At 37.9% G+C, this 21,359-nt stretch overlaps 1 protein-coding gene, 1 non-coding gene and 1 pseudogene across 2 annotated transcripts in view; all 3 read left to right on the forward strand.

The window, feature by feature from the left end:
- The window catches only part of RNF144B (ring finger protein 144B), a 264,045-nt gene that overhangs the window by 50,022 nt on the left and 192,664 nt on the right, over positions 1-21,359 (forward strand). The window lies entirely within an intron of this gene.
- LOC136397331 (small ribosomal subunit protein eS24 pseudogene) lies at positions 20,025-20,566 on the forward strand (annotated as a pseudogene).
- LOC136401929 (U6 spliceosomal RNA) lies at positions 20,326-20,432 on the forward strand. The gene has a single exon (XR_010750852.1). It is a non-coding gene; the product is annotated as a U6 spliceosomal RNA (small nuclear RNA).

A 21,359-nucleotide genomic window follows, 5' to 3' on the forward strand; every position in this document is an offset into this window, starting at 1 on the left:
CTTCAGAAGGAATGTAAAACGAATATACAGGTATTGTTCAAAGAAATAATTAACCAGTAATAATGAGCAGAGGTAGGAAACGTCTAACTTTGATGCCCCTGGACTGACTTCATCTAACTATAGGGACATTTCTGTAGTTTATGCCCACTGTACTTGGAGTCTGAAGACCTGTGTTCAAGCCTGGCTTAGCCACTCTCTCAGCTTCTGTCTTTCTTTATATGTGTTACTTGGGGACTGCAGTGCTTCCAGGCGATGGTGTCTAGACATGGTTTGTAAGCCATGAAGCACTTTGTAAGTGGTCTTTTAAAAATATTGCTTTAAAATCATGCAAGCAACTCCAAATAGGAAGTCAGGAATTCTAACCTTTGAGACCTACTCATGCCAGGCTCGTTTCCTTGTCATAAAAACCTTGAAGTCGAGCCCGAAAGTCTCTAAAGTCCTTTTCAACTGCAGGCCTTTGACAATTCCATGAAGTAAATAAAGTATGTAGTTTGCAAAGAAAACATGATGACACATGAGTTTAAAGTAGGAGGTAAGCGGAGGAATAAAGGAAGTGGTGATTATGGGAATCCGGTTAATCACTCCCTTCCCAGGGCTGCAGGTAGAAGCTGTAGGCAGGAGCTGGTGGGCTCTGTGTGGAGGGACTGCAACAGAGTGGGGGCATTGGTTTAGATGCATTTGCGGGTTTGGGGTGAAGGTTCCAGGGATATCTGGGAGCTGAGCGAACAGCTAAAACTGTCTAATGACTTTTGCGGGGCAGTGTTGCCAGGATGGTAGGATCTAAGGCTATGGGGATTGGGGGATTGGTAAATGCAGGGGTGAAAGTGGAAAGAGTGCTATTACTATAACAACCAGCTCCTCTCCTGCACTCAATCCACTGGGCAGTGAGGGCAATGAACTGGAAATGTAAATCACATGACCTCTCCCCTGCCTAAAGTCCTTTAATGGCTTCCATAGTATTGAGATTAAAATGTAAATTCTGTAACTTTTGCTTTGGAATTGGCACATGCTTACCTCTAACTACTCTCTCCCCTCCCACCACCACTTTTTCATTCCAACCTGCTACTTTTAAAATTTAATCCACTGGGGTCAACTTGAAGTCGCCCAGGTTTTCCTGCCTTAGGTCCTTAGCACATTTTCATAGAGTTAGCTTTGACTCTTTGAGAGCCTATCTTAAGTATGTCTTCAGACACATTTTTTCTGACCACTCTATGCATAGTACCCTTTGCCGCTAGTCTAAGCCATTTATTTGTTGCCATAACAACAGCCACAATCTATAATTATTGTGCCCTAGCATGGTGTCTGACTAGATAGAGACTTCTTTGTCCAATGATTGAGTGAAGGAATGAATTTACATTCCCCCCCCTTTTCTCTATTTCTATCTTTTCTCTACTGATCTTCCCTCATTTTTTCAAAGTGAAATAGTTTATACAGTTTTCTTTGATTATAAAAGTATACATAACTATGTCAAAAAATTAAGTAACACTTAAGTATATAAGGAGGGAAATGAAAAATCACTGAAATTTCATCACCCAGAGAAAATCAGAGCTAATGTTTTATTATATATACTTAAAATCTTGTTCTTTATTTTTTATTTTAATGATTTTATTGGCTTTATTTTATTTAATTTTTACTTTTTTAGAAAGAGAGAGGAAGAGGAAGAGAGAGAGAGAAATATTGATTTATTATTCCACTTATTTGAGTATTCATTGATCGATTCTTGTATGTGCCCTGACTAGGGATCAAACCCACAACCTTTATGTATTGGAATGATGCTCTAACCAACTGAGCTACCGGGCTAGGGATTTGGTTTTATTTAAAAAAACATATACTATTGACTATATTTCCTCTGCTGTACTTTATCCCCCTGACTATTCTTTAACTACAATTGTACTTCTGATTCTTTCACTTTTTTTACCCAGCCTTGCAAACCCCCTTTCATCTAGCAACTATCAAAATGTTTTCTGTATATATGAGTCTGTTTCTATTCTACTTGTTTATTTATTTTGTTTTTTAGATTCCACATAGAAGTGAAGTAATCTGGCATTTGTTTTTCTCTCAACACAGTGCCCTCTAAATCTTGCCATCCATGTATGCAGATGGCAAGATTTAATCCTTTTTTATGGCTGAGTCCTATTCCATTGTACATATGCATCACTTCTTTATCCACAAAATCTTGTTCTTAATTTTAAAAAGCAATTGAAGCCATTATTTTTATTTCCATATTCACCAAAACCAAGTTTTTTTCCTCTTGAAAGGCCTTTAACTAGTTGAGTCTATGCATCCTCTGTGGAAACCTTTGCCTCTGTTGACATTGCGCTAGTGTTCTCTGCTGAGGAGTTAGACTGATCCTGCCTTTTTTAGGCACAATCTGGCATTTATCTTTGGTAACAAAAAGTAACTGTTATTCTTGTGTTTCACTGCCAGCATTGCAGACTTGGCATTTAAATGCTTTTGATTGTGTATTTGTGGAAGCTTAACAGCTGCATGTGCTATTTCCAATAGTTTTTAATATCCACTCAGGATGTGACCATGGAATGCTTGTCATTTTTTGAAGGGGAGGATAGATGTAAAAATGGTGAGTAATATACAGAGGTGAAAACTAGGTGAAACATTCTTCAGTAGATTGTAGGCTTGCCATCTGCTATCTAGAAAAAACTACATTCCTTTGAGCAGCTCAGAACGCCCATCTGCCTGAACTCTCAGATGGCCAATGCTTTGAGGACTCAAGTAAAGCCAGCATGCTTCCAAAACAAACAATATGCATCATCCAGCTTGTGGAGATAAAAGACCATCTCTGGAAGGAATGAGATCAATACTAGAGTGCTCAAAACAAGTTTCATCAGTTATATCTGTCTGAGAAACTAGTCTCACAAGTATTTGCTCCTGCCAGTGTCAATTTAGAAGAGAGAAAAGGACTCACTTCTTTCCATTTCCATTGAACCCTGCAGAAAAGAGATCAGAAGGGCTGACTGGGAAAATGTTTACCCCCTCTGCTGGCCATGGCCAGACGTCCAGCAATCCAGGGAGCTAGTAGTGTCCCAACCTGTGAACTCGCCTAGCTGGCTTGCCCGCCAAATGGTGGAGGTAAAAAAAATATGAATACTTTTCTTTCCCACTTCTAAGTTTTTCTAGCTGAGCTAAAAATCAAATTAACAGCGACAGCCTAACAGGAGAAAATCAAGTTTTAATATATGCACATGGGGAATTCACGTAATCATGAAAACTTCAATACAATGAGACAACGTTGGGTATAGAAAACGTTTTTAGACAAAGGAGAAAGGGGAGGTATTAGATTTCAGAAGTGAGAAATGAAGACAGTACTGTATGCACTATGCATACATAGATATATGCACACACATACACATACTTCATGCAAAAGTGCTGTTCTCCAACCTATATTTAAATTACCATAAAACAACAAACAGAAAACCAAATGAAACACTACAATTTTTCTTTTAAAAATTGGATTGGATAGGGGGCCATGGTCAAGTTCTTCCCTTCTTTGAAGCATTAAAATATATAGCTGAATTGTGTTTCCAGTTTTTATATTTACCTCCAGCTCAGTCAATGAACCACTTGTTAACACTGTGTTGGGATCTGATTCAGCTGAGAAATCCTTGTTATATTTTAGTAGGGCCAATTTTATAGATTTTTCTCAAAATATTCTGCAACCCAAAGACTAATAGAAGTTTCTTGTTTTTCTGTTTGTCTGTTTTTAAATGAGAGAGAGAGAGACAGGGATAGAAAGGAAGGGAGAGAGATGAGAAGCATTGACTTATAGTTGTGGCACCTTAGTTGTTCATTGATTGCTTTCTCGTGTGTGCCTTGACTGGGGGGCTTCAGCTGAGCCAGTGACCTCTTGCTCAAGCCAGCGACCTTGGGCTTCAAGCCAGCAACCTTTGGGCTCAAGCCAGCCACTATGGCATGATGTCTATGATCCCACCCTCAAGCTGGTGACCTGGGGGTTTCCAACCTGGGTTCTCAGTGTCCCAGCTCGACACTCTCTCCACTGTGCTACCGCCTGGTCAGGCCTAATAGAAGTTTAAATGAAATCATTATTTTTGGTTTTTTTATATGGTGATATTATTTGATGATCTAGGAATTCTTTGTTTGGGAAAAGATGTTTTTTTTGTTTGTTTTGTTTTTATAATTTTATTTTTTTAATGGGGTGACATCAATAAATCAGGATACATATATTCAAAGATAACATGTCCAGGTTATCTTGTCATTCAATTATGTTGCATACCCATCACCCAAAGTCAGATTGTCCTCTGTCACCTTCTATCTTGTTTTCTTTGTGCCCCTCCCCCTCCCCCTTTCCCTTTCCCTCTCCCCCCTCCCCCCGTAACCACCACACTCTTATCAATGTCTCTTAGTCTCACTTTTATGTCCCACATACGTATGGAATAATGCAGTTCCTGGTTTTTTCTGATTTACTTATTTCACTTCAAATAATGTTATCAAGATCCCACCATTTTGCTGTAAATGATCCGATGTCATCATTTCTTATGGCTGAGTAGTATTCCATAGTGTATATGTGCCACATCTTCTTTATCCAGTCATCTATTGATGGGCTTTTTGGTTGTTTCCATGTCTTGGCCACTGTGAACAATGCTGCAATGAACATGGGGCTGCATGTGTCTTTGCGTATCAATGTTTCTGAGTTTTGGGGGTATATACCCAGTAGAGGGATTGCTGGATCATAAGGTAGTTCTATTTTCAGTTTTTTGAGGAACCACCATACTTTCTTCCATAATGGTTGTACTACTTTACATTCCCACCAACAGTGTATGAGGGTTCCTTTTTCTCCACAGCCTCTCCAACATTTGCTATTACCTGTCTTGTTAATAATAGCTAATCTAACAGGTGTGAGGTGGTATCTCATTGCAGTTTTGATTTGCATTTCTCTAATAACTAAAGAAGATGAGCATCTTTTCATATATCTGTTGGCCATTTGTATTTCTTCCTGGGAGAAATGTCTGTTCATGTCCTCTTCCCATTTTTTATTGGATTGTTTGTTTGTTTGTTGTTGAGTTTTATGAGTTCTTTGTATATTTTGGATATTAGGCCCTTATCTGAGCTGTTGTTTGAAAATATCATTTCCCATTTAGTTGGCTGTCTGTTTATTTTGTTATCAGTTTCTCTTGCTCAGCAAAAACTTCTTAGTCTGATGTAGTCCCATTCATTAATTTTTGCCTTCACTTCTCTTGCCTTTGGAGTCAAATTCATAAAATGCTCTTTAAAACCCAGGTCCATGAGTTTAGTACCTATGTCTTCTTCTATGTACTTAATTGTTTCAGGTCTTATGTTTAGATCTTTGATCCATTTTGAGTTAATTTTAGTACAGGGGGACAAACTGTAGTCCAGTTTCATTCTTTTGCATGTGGCTTTCCAGTTTTCCCAGCACCATTTATTGAAGAGGCTTTCTTTTCTCCGTTGTGTGTTGTTGGTCCATTTATCAAAAATTATTTGACTATATATATGTGGTTTTATTTCTGGGTTTTCTATTCTGTTCCATTGGTCTGAGTGTCTATTTTTCTGCCAATACCATGCTGTTTTGATTGTTGTGGCCCTATAATATAGTTTGAAGTCAGGTATTGTAATGCCCCCAGCTTCATTCTTTTTCTTTAGGATTGCTTTGGCTATTCGGGGTTTCTTATACTTCCATATAAATCTGATGATTTTTTGCTCCATTTCTTTAAAAAATGTCATTGGAATTTTGATGGGAATTGCATTAAATTTGTATATTGCTTTGGGTAATATGGCCATCTTGATTATATTTATTCTTCCTAACCAAGAACAAGGAATATTCTTCCATCTCATTATATCTTTTTCAATTTCCCTTAACAATGGTTTATAGTTTTCATTATATAAGTCCTTTACATTCTTTGTTATGTTTATTCCTAGGTATTTTATTTTTTTTGTTGCAATCGTGAAGGGGATTATTCTTTTGAGTTCATTCTCAAATGTTTCATTGTTGGCATATAGAAAGGCTATTGACTTCTGTATGTTAATTTTGTATCCTGCGACCTTACTGTATTGGCTTATTGTTTCTAGTAGTCTTTTTGTGGATTCTTTGGGGTTTTCGATGTATAGGATCATATCATCTGCGAAAAGTGATACCTTTACTTCTTCTTTTCCAACATGGATGCCTTTTATTTCTTTGTCTTGTCTGATTGCTCTGGCTAGAACCTCTAGTACCACATTAAATAAGAGTGGAGAGAGTGGACAACCCTGTCTTGTTCCTGATTTAAGGGGGAAAGCCTTCAGTTTAGTGCCATTTAATATGATGTTAGCTGATGGTTTATCATATATGGCCTTTATCATGTTGAGATATTTTCCTTCTATACCCATTTTGTTAAGAGTCTTAAACATAAAATTGTGTTGTATTTTATCGAAAGCCTTTTCTGAGACTATTGATAAGATCATGTGGTTTTTGTTCTTTGTTTTGTTGATATGGTGTATTACGTTAACCGTTTTGCGTATGTTGAACCATCCTTGAGATTCTGGGATGAATCCCACTTGATCATGATGTATTATTTTTTTAATATGTTGTTGTATTCGGTTTGCTAGTATTTTGTTTAGTATTTTAGCATCTGTATTCATTAGAGATATTGGTCTGTAGTTTTCTTATTTTGTGCCATCCTTGCCTGGTTTTGGTATGAGGCTTATGTTGGCCTCATAAAATGTGTTTGGAAGTATTGCTTCTTCTTCAATTTTTTGGAAGACTTTCAGTAGAATAGGAACCAAGTCTTCTTTGAATGTTTGATAAAATTTGCTGTTATAGCCGTCTGGGCCTGGACTTTTATTTTTGGGGGTTTTTTAATGTTTTTTTCTATTTCTTCTCTACTAATATGTTTGTTTAGGCTTTCTGCTTCTTCTTGACTCAGTCTAGGAAGGTTGTATTGTTCTAAGAATTTATCCATTTCTTCTAGGTTGTTGAATTTAGTGGCATAAAGTTTTTCATAGGATTCTACAATAATTCTTTATATATCTACAGTGTCCATGGTGATTTCTCCTCTTTCATTTTGGATTTTGTTTATATGAGTTCTTTCTTTTTTTTTCCTTGGTAAGTCTTGCCAAGGGTTTGTCAATTTTGTTGATCTTTTCAAAGAACCAGCTCCTTGTTCTATTAATTTTTTCTATAGTTTTTCTGTTCTCTATTTCATTTATTTCTGCTCTGATTTTTATTATCTCCTTTCTTCGGCTGGTTTTGGGTGTCTTTGTTCTTCTTTTTCTAGTTCCTTAAGGTGTGAAGTTAAGTGGTTCACTTGGGCTCTCTCTTGTTTGTTCATATATGCCTGAAGTGATAGGAACTTTTCTCTTATCACTGCTTTTGCTGCATCCCATAGATTCTGATATGTCGTATTGTCATTTTCATTAGTCTGTATATATCTTTTGATTTCTGCACTTATTTCTTCTTTGACCCATTCATTTTTTAAAAGTATGTTGTTTAGTTTCCACATTTTTGTGGGATTTTTTTCCTCTTTTTTGCAGTTGAATTCTAGTTTCAAGGCTTTATGATCAGAAAATATGCTTGGTACAACTTCGATTTTTCTGAATTTGCTGATGTTGTTTTTGTGGCCCAACATATGGTCAATTCTTGAGAATGATTCATGTACACTGGAGAAAAAAGTGTACTCAGTCACTTTGGGATGAAATGTCCTGTAGATGTCTATCATATCCAGGTGCTCTAGTGTTTTGTTTAAGGCCACTATATCCTTGTTGATTCTCTGTTTGGATGACCGATCTAGAGCCATCAGTGATGTATTGAGGTCTCCAAGTATGATTGTATTTTTGTCAGTTTTTGTTTTAAGGTCAATAAGTAGCTGTCTTATATATTTTGGTGCTCCTTGGTTTGGTGCATATATATTAAGAATTGTTATGTCTTCTTGATTCAGTGTCTCCTTAGCCATTATGAAATGGCCATTTTTGTCACTGAGTACTTTTGCTGTCTTGTAATCAGCATTATTAGATATGAGTATTGCAATGCCTGCTTTATTTTGGATGTTATTTGCTTGGAGTATTGTTTTCCAGCCTTTCACTTTGAATTTGTTTTTATCCTTGTTACTTAGATGAGTTTCTTGTAGGCAGCATACAGTTGGATTTTCTTTTTTAATCTATTCTGCTACTCTTTGCCTTTTTATTGGTGAGTTTAATTCGTTTACATTTAGTGTAATTATTGACACATGTGAGTTCCCTATTGCCATTTTATAGATTGCTTTCTGTTAGTTTTGAGTCTTGTTTGATCCTTCTCTTTCATCTTTCTATCTTTTGTTTTTATTTGGTTGTATTCCATACATCTTTCCTCTGTTGCTATCTTTTTTAAATCATGTGCTTCTGTGGTGGTTTTTTCAATGGTGGTTACCTTTAAGTATTGAAAAGGGTTCCTACCCTGTTCATTGTAGTGCACTATTTTGTGAGTACTTTTGCACTCCATCGTCCTTTGCTACTGTTAATCTCCATCCTCTCCCCCCCTTTCTTTTTGTTGTCACAGTTTAAATTTGGTTTTATTGTGTTCTTTTTGGAGCTTTTACTTGTGGCTTTGTTTTTTTTTTTTGTTCTTTTTATCTGGTTGGAAAACCCCCTTTAGTATTTCCTGGAGTGAGGTTTTCTGATGATAAATTCCCTCATCTTTTCTGTATCTGTGAATGTTTTTATTTCTCCTTCATATTTGAAGGATAGCTTTGATGGGTATAGTATTCATGGCTGAAAGTTCCTTTCTTTCAGGACTTTAAATATGGGGGTCCACTCTCTTCTAGCTCGTAGAGTTTCTGTTGAGAAATCGGATGATAATCTAATGGGCCTTCCTTTATATGTTGTAGTCTTCTTTTCTCTGGCTGCCTTGAGAATTTTTTCTTTGCCGTTGGTTTGTGTCCATTTCATTATGATGTGCCTTGGAGTAGGTTTGTTGGGGTTAAGAAAACTCGGTGTTCTGTTTGCTTCTTCAATTTGAGGCTTTAGTTCTTTCCACAGGCTTGGGAAGTTCTCATCTATTATTTGTTTGAGTATGTTCTCCATTCTATTTTCTCTCTCTTCTCCCTCTGAATACCTATTATTCTTATGTTATTCTTTTTCATGGAGTCAGATAATTCCTGTAGGGCTATCTCATTTTTTTAAATTTTTGAGTCTCTTTCTTCTTCTCTCTGTTGTGCCTCAAGTTGCTTGTCTTCTATTTCACTAATCCTACCTTCTATCTGGTCTGTTCTATTAGCTAAGCTTGTTACCTTGTTTTTTAGCTCGTGAATTGAGTTTTTCATCTCTGTTTGATTTGTTTTTATAGTTTCAGTTTCCTTGGAAATATATTCTTTGTGTTCATTGAGTTGTTTTCTGAGCTCCCTAAATTGTCTTTCTGTGTTTTCTTGTATATCTCTGAGTATTTTTAGGTTTCCTATTTTAAATTCTCTGTCGTTTAACTCCAAGGTTTCCAATATATTATATTTTTTCTCCATAGATTTTTCCTCATCCATCTGTGTTACCTCTCTTTCTTTTGTATTCATGATATTCGATTTTCTCTTCCTTAATGGCATCTGAGAGTGGTTTTGTTGATAGTATTAATGAGATTTAATAAAGAATAAAAAGTTAAAAAAATAAAAATAAAAATGGAAGAGTTTTTAAAAAAAATTAAATAAAGAAAAATAAAATAAAATAAAAAATTAAAAAAAAAAAGAAAATTATTCCCCTCCTCTTTTTTTTCTCTCCTCTCCTCTCCCCTCTTTCTTGAGAAAATCTTGTGGTGAACTGTGAATTATATTGTACTAAATAGAACAAACAATGCCTGTACTGGAGGGCCTGAATTGGGGAGAAGTAATAAAGGGGCCAAAAAAACCCAGAAAAAAAAGTGGGTATGGACCCACAAAAAGCAAATAAGGAAAAAATTTGGGTCAAGAATAAAATGATTTGCTTATAGGTGTTGGTTGACTAAGAGTTATGATGAGAGGAATAAGAGGGAAACAGGAAAATGAGGGGAGAAATTAAAAAATTACTATTATATTTAATGGAAGAAGAACTAGATAAAATGGAGAGCCAGGATGGGAGCACTGCTAGTGAGTTAAAAAGGTGAAGTAAAATCCACCCAAAATGCCACAAACATAAGTTTGAGTCCCAGATAAGATAATTTGTTTGTTATTGAGGTTTGAATGAGAGGAGACGTAAAGGAGAAAGGAAGAATCTAATATAGAGGGAGAAAAGAAAGAGAGAGAGAGAAAAAAAGAGGGAACCACTAAAAGAAGAAAAAAGAAAAAAGAGGAGAGAGAGAGAGAGAGTTAAGGGTTTTGGAATGCAACCCTCATAGAGAGAAAGGAAGAGGAAAGAAAAGATAATGGGAGATGTAACACTTATGGGTAGTGTACTTCAAGGAGAGGAGAGAGTAAGACTGGCAAAGAGTTAAATGACCGAATTTGAGGAGGAAAAAAAAAAATCAAGAATGAAGATTAGAGAAACAAATGAACAAATATAATAAAATGGGATAGGTTATAAAGTCTGCAGATTATTCTTGATTTTGAGAGGTTATCTTCTTGCTTTTTCTTTTCTCTTCCTCTTCCTGGTTGGTGACTCTGTACCCCGGGTTCTGCCCCTTTGGCACGCTCAGGTAGAGGTTTGCAGTTGATAAGTCTCTATGGCGATGTCATGTATTGTGCTTCAGTCTCATTGGCAGTCGAGGCTCATTAGCATTTACAGGCTCCAACAGTGAGAGAGTCCGTGTTCCTGGAGCCTCTCTCCTAGTCTTTCCTTCCTCAATTAGTAGCCTGATAATCCAGCTATGGGGTTGCTGCTGCCTCTGCCTGGATAGTTAGAGGCTCAAAGAGCTGGCCACTCCCCACTCTATTCCCACTCAGCACAGGGCTCTGGGTAAGGCTCAGTCAGTCAGAGCTGCTAGCATAATCAGGTGGGGCTTCCGCCCCCTCAAAGACCTCTGGCTCTGCCACTCTGTCCGGTAACACGGGTGGGCACCCACTCCTGGGGCGCTTGGAGGAAACTCTCACTCACTATCTGTGCGCAGACCAGGATATCAGGCTGGAAGTCTCACCCTCTGAGTGAAACCCCTCCTGCACGGAAAAGTTGCAGCGTTGGAATTGGCTCTCGCTCCCTCCCCGTGCGCGGCTCCCTCAGGGTGCTGGGGCGGCCCGGAGATTCCGCTTTAGGCCCACACAAAGGCCCCTGACTCTGCCTCTCTGTGGGATAACATGGGCACCCACTCCCGGGGCTTTGGAAGGAATCTCTCACCCACTATCTGCGCGCGCCGACCAGGAGATCGGGGAAAATGGCTGCCCCACTTGTCTTTCTTTGTCTGGGTTTGGCGTGAGTCTTAGCTTGTATTGACTGGGTTGCAGCAGGCACAGTTTTTCCTCGGCTTGGATCTCTGTGCTGCAGCCTGGTTCGGCCGTTTGTGCCGCGGCCTGGACCTATTCACCCTCTTTACCCACCTCAGTTTCTATATTCTCAGTTCCCAGTGAAAGCCGCCCTGTTAAGGTTAGTGAGGAAAGTGGAGCATTTCTTACTCCCTATTTCCTTCGGGGTTTGATTATATATTTAGCCAATTTTTCGCTCGACCATACCTTCGGGTGTATTGCAAAACATCTGGAGGCTCCAACGATAGATTTTTCTGTTTCTGGGTGAAGATCTTGTTGAGTTTTGGGGGAGATTTATCGGTATTTTGAGTATTTGTTTTGATGTGGGAAAGAGGCAAGCAATTAGCATGTTATTTGCATAATTACTTCATGTAAGAATATATTAATATATATATACTGTCAGTACTTTGCCCACTTAAGGACCTTATCATTTCATTGTCTTCAGACTTCCAACTTTGATTATCTGGGAATTCTGGGGAATTAAAAGCCACCCCCAGCAGTCAGTCAGTGGATGGTAGGCATTAGGGTCTAATTGCTCCAGCGCCCTCCCTTCTAGATGATTGTAAGGCCTTTATGAGCTGTCCTCCTTTTCCTGCTGCTCCCAAACCAGTTATGCCTGAATCTTTCTAATAAACTACAATCAAATCTTTGTCTCACATCAAACCAATTCCCTTTGGGGAATATCTAATCTAATGCAAATCACTTGTCTTCAAGCAGTATTTTAATCTATTATTCTTGATATTTAAAAAAAGTTCTTGGAATGGCTCTTTTTAACAAATCAACACACAATAAGTGCTGGCGAGGCTGTGGAGAAAAGGGAACCCTCCTGCACTGCTGGTGGGAATGCAGACTTGTGCAGCCACTGTGGAAGACAGTGTGGTGTTTCCTCAAAAAATTAAAAATGGAACTGCCTTTTGACCCAGCTATCCCACTTTTAGGAATATATCTTAAGAATACCAAATCACTGATTCTGGAAACAGCCCAAGTGTCCCTCAGTGGATGAGTGGATTAAAAAGCAGTGGTACATATATACTATGGAATACTATGGGTCCATGAAAGAAGGAAATCTTACCTTTTGCAATAGCATGGATGGACCTGGAAATTATTATGCTAAGTGAAATAAGCCAGGCAGAGAAAGAAAAATATCATATGATCTCACTTATATGTGGAATCTAATGAACGTGGTGAACAGAGGAATGGAATAGAGAGAGACAGAGGTGGAGCCACAGGGAGCAGAGGGACAGCTGTCAGAGGGAAGGGGGATGAGGAAAAGGAATCAGAGAAGGTGAAGGGATTAGTGAAATTACAGAACACATAGATACAGATAACAGGACAGCAAATCCCAGAGGGAATGGGGGTAGGGAGTCAAGGGGAGGGGGACAAAAGGGGTGTAATGGAGGGCTCGTTGGGGGAGATGAGGGCATTATATTGAGTGGGACACTTGAATCCATATTAACAAATTAAAAAATTTAATAAAAAATAATTTAAAAATTTCTTGATTTAATTCACTTAACAAGAATAATAGTCTTCCCCTTTATTCACAGTGGATATGTTCTAAGACCCCCCAGAGGATGCCGGAAGCCACAAATAGCACTAAACCCTCTATATACTAGATCTTTTCCTGTACATACTGTACATACCTACAATAACATTTAATTTATAAATTAGGCACATTAAAAGGCTAGCAACAATAACTCATAATAAATAGAATAGTTATAATATATTGTAATACAAATTTATGTGAATGTGGGCTCGCTCTTCCCCACAATATCTTATGGTCCTGTCCTTATCCTTCTTGTGAAGAGAGATGATACAGTGCCAGTGTGATGACCTATGTGAGGTGAATGACATAAGCATTGTGACATAGTGTTAGGCTACTGCTGACCTGATGGTACTTCAGGAGGGTCATCTGCTTTGAGTAATCTTGATATTGATGAGTAACTATCAGGAGTGAATGATGTTCGTGGTTGGGAAATTTAATGTTTTCGGACTGTGGTTGACAAACCAAGGAAAGCAAAACTGCAGATAAGGGGAGACTACTACACTTTACACAGGCATGCAGACCTCATTTTATTGTGCTTCACAGATGTTTCATTTTTTAAAAATTGAAGGTAAGACCCTGCACTAACAAAAAGGTTTCAGTTTGCTTTATTGTGATACTCGCTTTACTGTGGTGGTCTGGAATTGACCCTGCAATACCTCAGAGGCACACCTGTGTGTTATCTGGTGGTATATATTGTTAATTGTCTACTAAATAATATCTTTGTTATTTTTTTTAAAAAGAAAAGCTTTTGTACATCAAAAGCATAATCAAAACAATTAAAATGCAATAAAAGCCTCAGAAAAATAAGTAAGTTAAACATGATCATATTTTAAGAGTTTCCAGTCTCGATAGTGACATTTTAAAGAGAGCAGAATATACCCCAAGTGCTAAGGTTAGTGTCTAACCTTATAATTATGCTTTCATTGTTGCTTTTCATACCGTCTTCTATGTTATAGGATAGCCAGAGACTTATAAAGAATTTGTAGTTATAGCAAAGGTAAGGTCTGAGGTCAAATACAGTCATGTGTGCCGCTTAACAATGGGGACATATATACAGTGTGTCCGTAAATTCATGATGCACTTTTGACCGGTCACAGGAAAGCAACAAAAGACGATAGAAATGTGAAATCTGCACCAAATAAAAGGAAAACCCTCTCAGTTTCTGTAGGATGATGTGGCAGCCTCCCAGTTTCTGTAGGATGATGTGGCAGCAGGTGCGCATGCGCAGATGATGACGTAACACTGTATACAGCGGAGCAGCCCACGGCCATGCCAGTCGAGATGTGGCTTGCTAAATTCGAATCCGTGACCAAAGTGCAATGTGACTATCAGCTTGTTTATAACGAAGCACCACCACATAGGACTAACATTACTCGGTGGGATAAGCAGTTGAAGGAAACCTGCAGTTTGGTGGAGAAACCCTGTTCTGGTAGGCCAGTGATCCCCAAACTTTTTGGGGCCACAGACCGGTTTAATGTCAGAAAATATTTTCACTTACCGGCCTTTAGGGTGGGACGGATAAATGTATCATGTGACTGAGACAAGCGTCAAGAGTGAGTCTTAGACGGATGTAACAGAGGGAATCTGGTCATTTTTTAAAAATAAAACATCATTCAGACTTAAATATAAATAAAACGGAAATAATGTAAGTTATTTATTCTTTCTCTGCGGACCGGTATCAAATGGCCCATGGACCGGTACCGGTCTGTGGCCCGGGGGTTGGGGACCACTGTGGTAGGCCATCAGTCAGTGATGAGTCTGTAGAGGCTATACAGGATAGCTACCTAAGGAGCCCTAAAAGATCTGTGCATGAGCCCATATTGAACTGCGCTGAATAGGTATGAAACTGGGAGAGTTTTCCTTTTATTTGGTGCAGATTTCACATTTCTATAATCTTTTGTTGCTTTCCTGTGACCGGTCAAAAGTGCACCATGACTTTACGGACACACTGTATATATATTTTTGTTTGGTTGATTATTTTTTGTGTGAGAGACAGACAGACAGACAGGGACAGACAGGAAGGGAGAGAGAGATGAGAAGCATCAGTTCTTTGTGGTGGCACCTTAGTTGTTCATTGATTGCTTTCTCATATGTGCCTTGACCCGGAGGCTTCAGCTGAGCCAGTGACCCCTTGCTCAAGTCTGTGACCTTGGGCTTCAAGCCAGCAGCCTTTGGGTTCAAGCCAGCGACCATGGGGTCATGTATTCGATCCTGCACTCAAGCTGGCAACCCTGTCTCAAGCTGGATGAGTCCGAGCTGAAGCTTGGGGTTTTGAACCTGGACCTCAGTATCCCAGGCTGATGCTCTGTCCACTGTGCGACCACCTGGTCAGGCCAGTGAGGATATGTTCTAAAAAAAAAAGCATCATTAGGCAATTTTGTCATTGCATGAAAAGTGTACTTACAGAAACTTGGATGGTACAGTCTACTACACACCTAGCCTATATAATATAGCCTATTGTACCCAGGCTACAAGCTTATACAGCATGCTTTTGTACTGAATACTGTAGGCATTTGTAACAGTGTTTGTATATCTAAACATATCTAAACATCGAAAGGTTCACTAAAAATATGGTATAAAAGATAAAAAATGGAACTTCTGTATAGGGCACTTACATGAATAAAATTTGCAGGACCGGAAGTTGCTCTGGGTGAATCAGTGAGTAAATGTGAGTGAATGTGAAGATCTAGGGTATTAATATACACTACTGTACACTTTATAAACACTGTACACTTAGGCTACACTAAATTTATTAAAATTTTTCTTCAATAATAAATTCTTTGCTTACTATAACATTTTTTTACTTTATGAAGTTTTTAGTTTTGGTTGGCTCAGTAGTAGAACTTCAACTCAGTGTGTGGATGTTCTAGCTTTGATTCCTGGTCAGGGCACACAGGAAAAGTGACCATCTGCTTCTCTACAGCTCCCCTTCTCCCTTTTCTCTCTCTCTTCCTCTCCCGCAGCCATGGCTCAGTTGGAACAAGTTGGCCCCGGGCTGACCTCAGGCACTAAAGTAGTTTGGTTGCCGAGCAATGGAGCAATGGCCTCAGACAGGCAGAGCATCGCCCAGTCAGAGGCTTGCTGGGTGGATCCCAGTTGGGGCATATGTGAGATTCTGTCTCTCTACCTCCCTGCTTCTCACTTAAGAAAAAAAAAAAAAGGAAAGAAAAAAATTTAACTCTCTGATCCTAACACTTAGCTTAAAACATAAACCATTGTACAACAGCAGAAAAATATTTTCTTTATACCCTTATTCTGTAATATTTATTTATTTTATTTTTTTAACAGTATGTATTTATCCTTTATTTTCTTCATACCTACAAAATATTCTCAACACAATGTGTTCAAAGTTTGAATATTGATAACATAAAGATTATTTACATACCATTATACCTCTGTGTGATTATTAGGTGATGTATGTCAGTCACTAATGATAATATGAAGGAAACAAAGTTCTAAATAGGAGAGTTGTATCTGTCTTTTGAGCAATGCGTGTAAATTGTAATATTCTTACTGGAAAATAAAATTACACTAATGTGTAAATGTTTGAAAATGAATTGACAATGCTTGTTTTATGTTAAAATTATGACAGAGAAATATGAATATACATATTGATCTGTAATGCATTGCCTACAGAAAACCATAGATGCAGTTGAACATCTGCTTGTTAAAATTCCAATACTCTAAAATTATAGTTTATAACACTAATAAATTATTGATTACTAAAGTGAATAGCTCTCATTGACAACCTATAGTTAATACAAAAAACAACCTTGATCAAATGACTTTTTCTTTTTTAAAAAATCTATTTTTAAAAGAACTTTTAAAACTTTATTGTTAAAAACCAAGACACAAACACACACATTAGCCTAGGCCTACACAGGGTCAGGATTATTAATATCACTGTCTTTCACCTCCACATTTTATCCCACAGGAAGGTGCTCAGGGCAGCAGCACACCTGAAGCTGTCTTCTCCTATGATAACAATGTGGCCTACTGGAAGGCCTCCTGAAGGACCTGCCTGAGGCTCTTGTTGGGGAGATCTTACTCTTTTCAGAAATATGTCCATGGTGATTTACTTGGTTTCATTTCTTTCTCTCCCTCCCTCCCTCCCTCCCTCCCTCCCTCTTTTCCTTCCTTCTTTTTTTTGTCATAAATTTTTTGGTAAACAGGTAGCACTATGATGTTACAACAGTTACAATGATACTAGGTGACAAGAAGTTTTGAGCTCCATTTTAATCTTACAGGGCCAGCACTGTATATCAGTCTGTCATTGACCCACAAGTTGCTATGTGGTGCACATATTCCTGTACAATTTGGTTCACAGTACTGCAAGAGCTGTCCATTATGGATCTCACCCCTGTAGTATGTATGTATAGGGTACCACTGAATGCAGAATAAAATATTCTGCAGAACTAGAGATTGCATACACATGCATAAATTACCTGTGTCTTGAAAGATCTGTGACTCTCCTAGGATCTTTTGGGTGCAGTGAATTGCTTGGGTTTGCAGCTGTAGTCTGGCCCCCTAAATGTGCCAGCTATCCTAAGAATATACTGCCTTGGCCAAGTGGTCAATGGGGTCAGAGGTCATGATATAACCAAATCATGGTTATTAGCTAGAAGCGCATTCTCTTTGTTGTGGGTCAGTAGTGTCCTGTAATATAGGGAGAGAGAGGCAGTCAGGCATGGAGACTGGATACAGATTCCCACTCTACTACTTACTGTCATCAGATAAAATGGAGATAATAATTCCTACCCTCCAGGGTATTTGTCAAGATTAAATAGGTAGATAAAGCAATTTGAGCACAGTGTCTGATAGATAGTAAACTCTTAGAAAATGGTAGCTGTTTGTCCGAAACAGTATACTTTCAAAATTGAAAGAATTTAAATTATACATATTATATAACATAATTAAAAAAATTATTTATTGAAAAATCAGTTTTATTATATGGATAGGCCTACAGAATATTTGTATTTAAACATTTTTGAAATGAAATTCTTTAAAAAATTTATGTATGTTAAAGCAAAATAAAAAAAATGAAACCTTTATATTGTCTCATTTGAGTACTAAAAATAAGTAGAATGGTTATTTTATTTATTTATTTTTTTTTAAAGATTTTATTTATTCATTATAGAGAGGGGAGAGAAAGAGAGGGAAGGGGAAGGAGCAGGAAGCATCAACTCCCATATGTGCCTTGACTAGGTAAGCCCAGGGCTTTGAACTGGCAACCTCAGTGTTTCCAGGTTGACACTTTATCCACTGCTCCACCACAGGTCAGGCTAGAATGGTTATTTTTGTTAAATATTTGCATAGTTAATCAGCTTTTTGGTCATATCTGGCTCTACTACTATATCACTAGCATTTTTCTGAAGAATGCCTTTTTTTCTAATATGTACATATTATTTTTAATTTTTCATAATCTGTAATTATTTTAGAAGTTGTACTTTATGCTAATAAATAGAAATTATTACCTTCAATTGCTGCTTTTCTGTAAACCATAATAGTTTTATTTAAGAAATAATCTCTCTACAAGAACTCAGTGCATTCAGCAAAATGGAGACTTCTCAATTATAATATTTTTGTATTAAAATGTATATGTAATCAGCTAAAGTATAATCCTTGATGCACTTTTTTTTTTGCCTTTATTCAAGGTATCTTTTCTTGACAACCATTTCCAAAAGACAAAATTCATTAAATAAATTATCTCCGGATGTGATTCTTTTGCTGTTTCCCCAACAAGGATGCTGCACAAAGACGCTCCTAATTTTGTACAATCCCATTGGCCATTATAAAAGTTTCTTCCCACAAGCAGGTATATTCCAAAGAGCAATTATTGAATTTTAATATAAAACATCGGACATGACTTGTGTGCCCATTATTAATTTATTCACACTTTGCTATTGTTTGGATGTTTCATGTCTTGCTTTTTGCATGTTTTGTTTTCCAATAATTGAAATTCTCCAAAAACTTCAAAAGCTAAAGATTTTTGGTACTCCTTGAATTTTTACTTTTTTAAGTGAGAGGAAATGAGACAAAGAGACAGACTCCCACGTGTGCCCTGACCAGGATCCACCTGGTGACCCCCGTCTGGGGCTGATGCTCACAACTGAGCTATTTTTAGCACCTTACGTAGAGGCTCCATGAAGCCGTCCTCAGTACCTGGGGCCGATATGCTCGAACCAATTGAGCCATGGCTGCAGGAGGAGAAGAGAGAAGTAAGAAGGGAGGGGGGAAGGGAAGGAGAAGCAGATGGTTGCTTCTCTTGTGTGTCCTGATCAGGAATCAAACCTGGGATTTCCACACACCAGGTTGATGCTCTACCATTGAGCCAACCAGCCAGGGTCTGAATTTTTTAATTAAAAATTTTAACTGCTATTGAGTGAATAACCCAAAATCTAGAAGACTCATTTACAAAAAAGTTTAATATCCTTATAGGATACAAATTTATTTAACAAGTAGTTCCAATTAATGATGGGCAATGAAGAGAGCAGTCTGGTGAGACCTTGCTGAACGTTTTTTTTTTTTTTTTTTTAATTCAACATCAGCTTCATAACAAAAATTTTGTAGTTTAATACTTGGCATATTCAAAATTTGTAAATTTAGACAAATATAGCTCCTATTGTTATAATAATGCAACTTTTTTTGAGTGAAATTATGACTTACATTTACACTTTAAGTGTAAATTACATTTCTGCTTCATATCAATTTTAAAATTAGACACCTTAAATTAGTAAAATATTGTTTTTACCATGGACACAATGTTCCAACAGAATTATATAGTATTATCACAAATGCTTTTACAGTTAATATCGAACTTTTAAACTAAATTTATGGGAAGATTCACAATGTTATGTTTCATCTTAGACTAAATTTCTAGAAGCATTGCTTTGATTTCATGAATTAGTTTTAAAAAATGAAACCATATTTGGATTTGATCATTTTTGGTGAAGCTTTGGTAACAGTGACATAAAATTAGCAACATGACATTGATAAAAATTCTGTTTTCATTACCAAATACATTATAGCTTTTGCTTCACTTTTTTGTACATCAACACAAAAACCTGAGATAAAAATTGGCAAAGTTATTTCTTTCTTCCCTGGTTGTTTGAAGATTGGCTACCATCATGAATAATGCAGTAACTCTCCGTACCAGGAAGTTCATGACCAACAAAGTACTACAGCAGAAACAAATGGTCATTGAAATCCTTCACCCTGGGAAGACAATAGTACCTAAGACAGAGATTCTGTTAAAACTTGCCAAAATGTATAAGACCATACCCGATGCCATCTTTGTATTTGGATTCAGAACCTATTTTGGTGGTGGCAGGACAGCTTTGGTGGTGTCTTTGGTCTGATACATGATTCCTTGGATTACACAAAGAAAAATGAACCCAAATATAGATGTACACGACATGGCCTGTGTGAGTGCTCACTTCGGCAGCATACACACTCAAATTGGAACAATACAGAGAAGATTAGCATGGCTCCTGCACAAGGATGACACGTAAATTCATGAAGCGTTCCACTTGGGTCTCTGGTCCATCTGAGAAGAAGAATTGAAAAAAAAAAGAAAACGGCAAAAGGAATGCAAGAACAAAGGAAGTGAGTCAGGGAGACTGTCAAGTCCAATGTAGGTGCTGGAAAAAGTGAGCTGGAGATTGGATAGCACAGGAATAAAGATTCTTCAGAGGCTTTATGTGGTGATTGTGTAGATTTTATGAGAAGATTAACAAACTAAGAACATTTATGTGAAAAAAGTAAAAAGCTTGGCAGAGTCAATTTAGAAGAACAATCAGTGGCTGTAAATGTTATGTCAGCACCTCTACAGCTGCATGTGATAAATCATAAACTTCAAGTACAGGGCTCTCAAAATAGCTTTTGATGTCCATTATAATGCTTCCTTAGCAGATTTGTGTTTTTACTCTGTTATTTATTTATTTATTTATTTGTATTTTTCTGAAGTTGGAAACGGGGAGGCAGTCAGACAGACTCCCGCATGTGCCCGACCGGGATCCACCCGGCTTGCCCACCAGGGGGCGATGCTCTGCCCATCTGGGGCGTTGCTCTGCCGCAATCAGAGCCATCCTAGCGCCTGAGGCAGAGGCCACAGAGCCATCCTCAGCACTCGGGCCAACTTTGCTCCAACGGAGCCTTGGCTGCAGGAGGGGAAGAGAGAGACAGAGAGGAAGGAGAGGGGGAGGGGTGGAGAAGCAGATGGGCACTTCTCCTGTGTGCCCTGGCCAGAAATCAAACCCGGGACTCCTGCACGCCAGGCCGATGCTCTACCACTGAGCCAACCGGCCAGGGCTTTTACTCTGTTATTGATATCATTTTGTTCCTCATGGCTGAGGGGGATGAAAATGCTGACATTCTATGCAATTTCACATTTATCATGAACTTACCTGAGAATCAGAAATTCAGCACTTAATATTTTACTAAGTGTAAACTTCCACTTTTGA

The sequence above is a fragment of the Saccopteryx leptura genome, chromosome 3 (assembly GCF_036850995.1).
Source record: "Saccopteryx leptura isolate mSacLep1 chromosome 3, mSacLep1_pri_phased_curated, whole genome shotgun sequence".
Classification (NCBI taxonomy): Eukaryota; Metazoa; Chordata; class Mammalia; order Chiroptera; family Emballonuridae; genus Saccopteryx; species Saccopteryx leptura.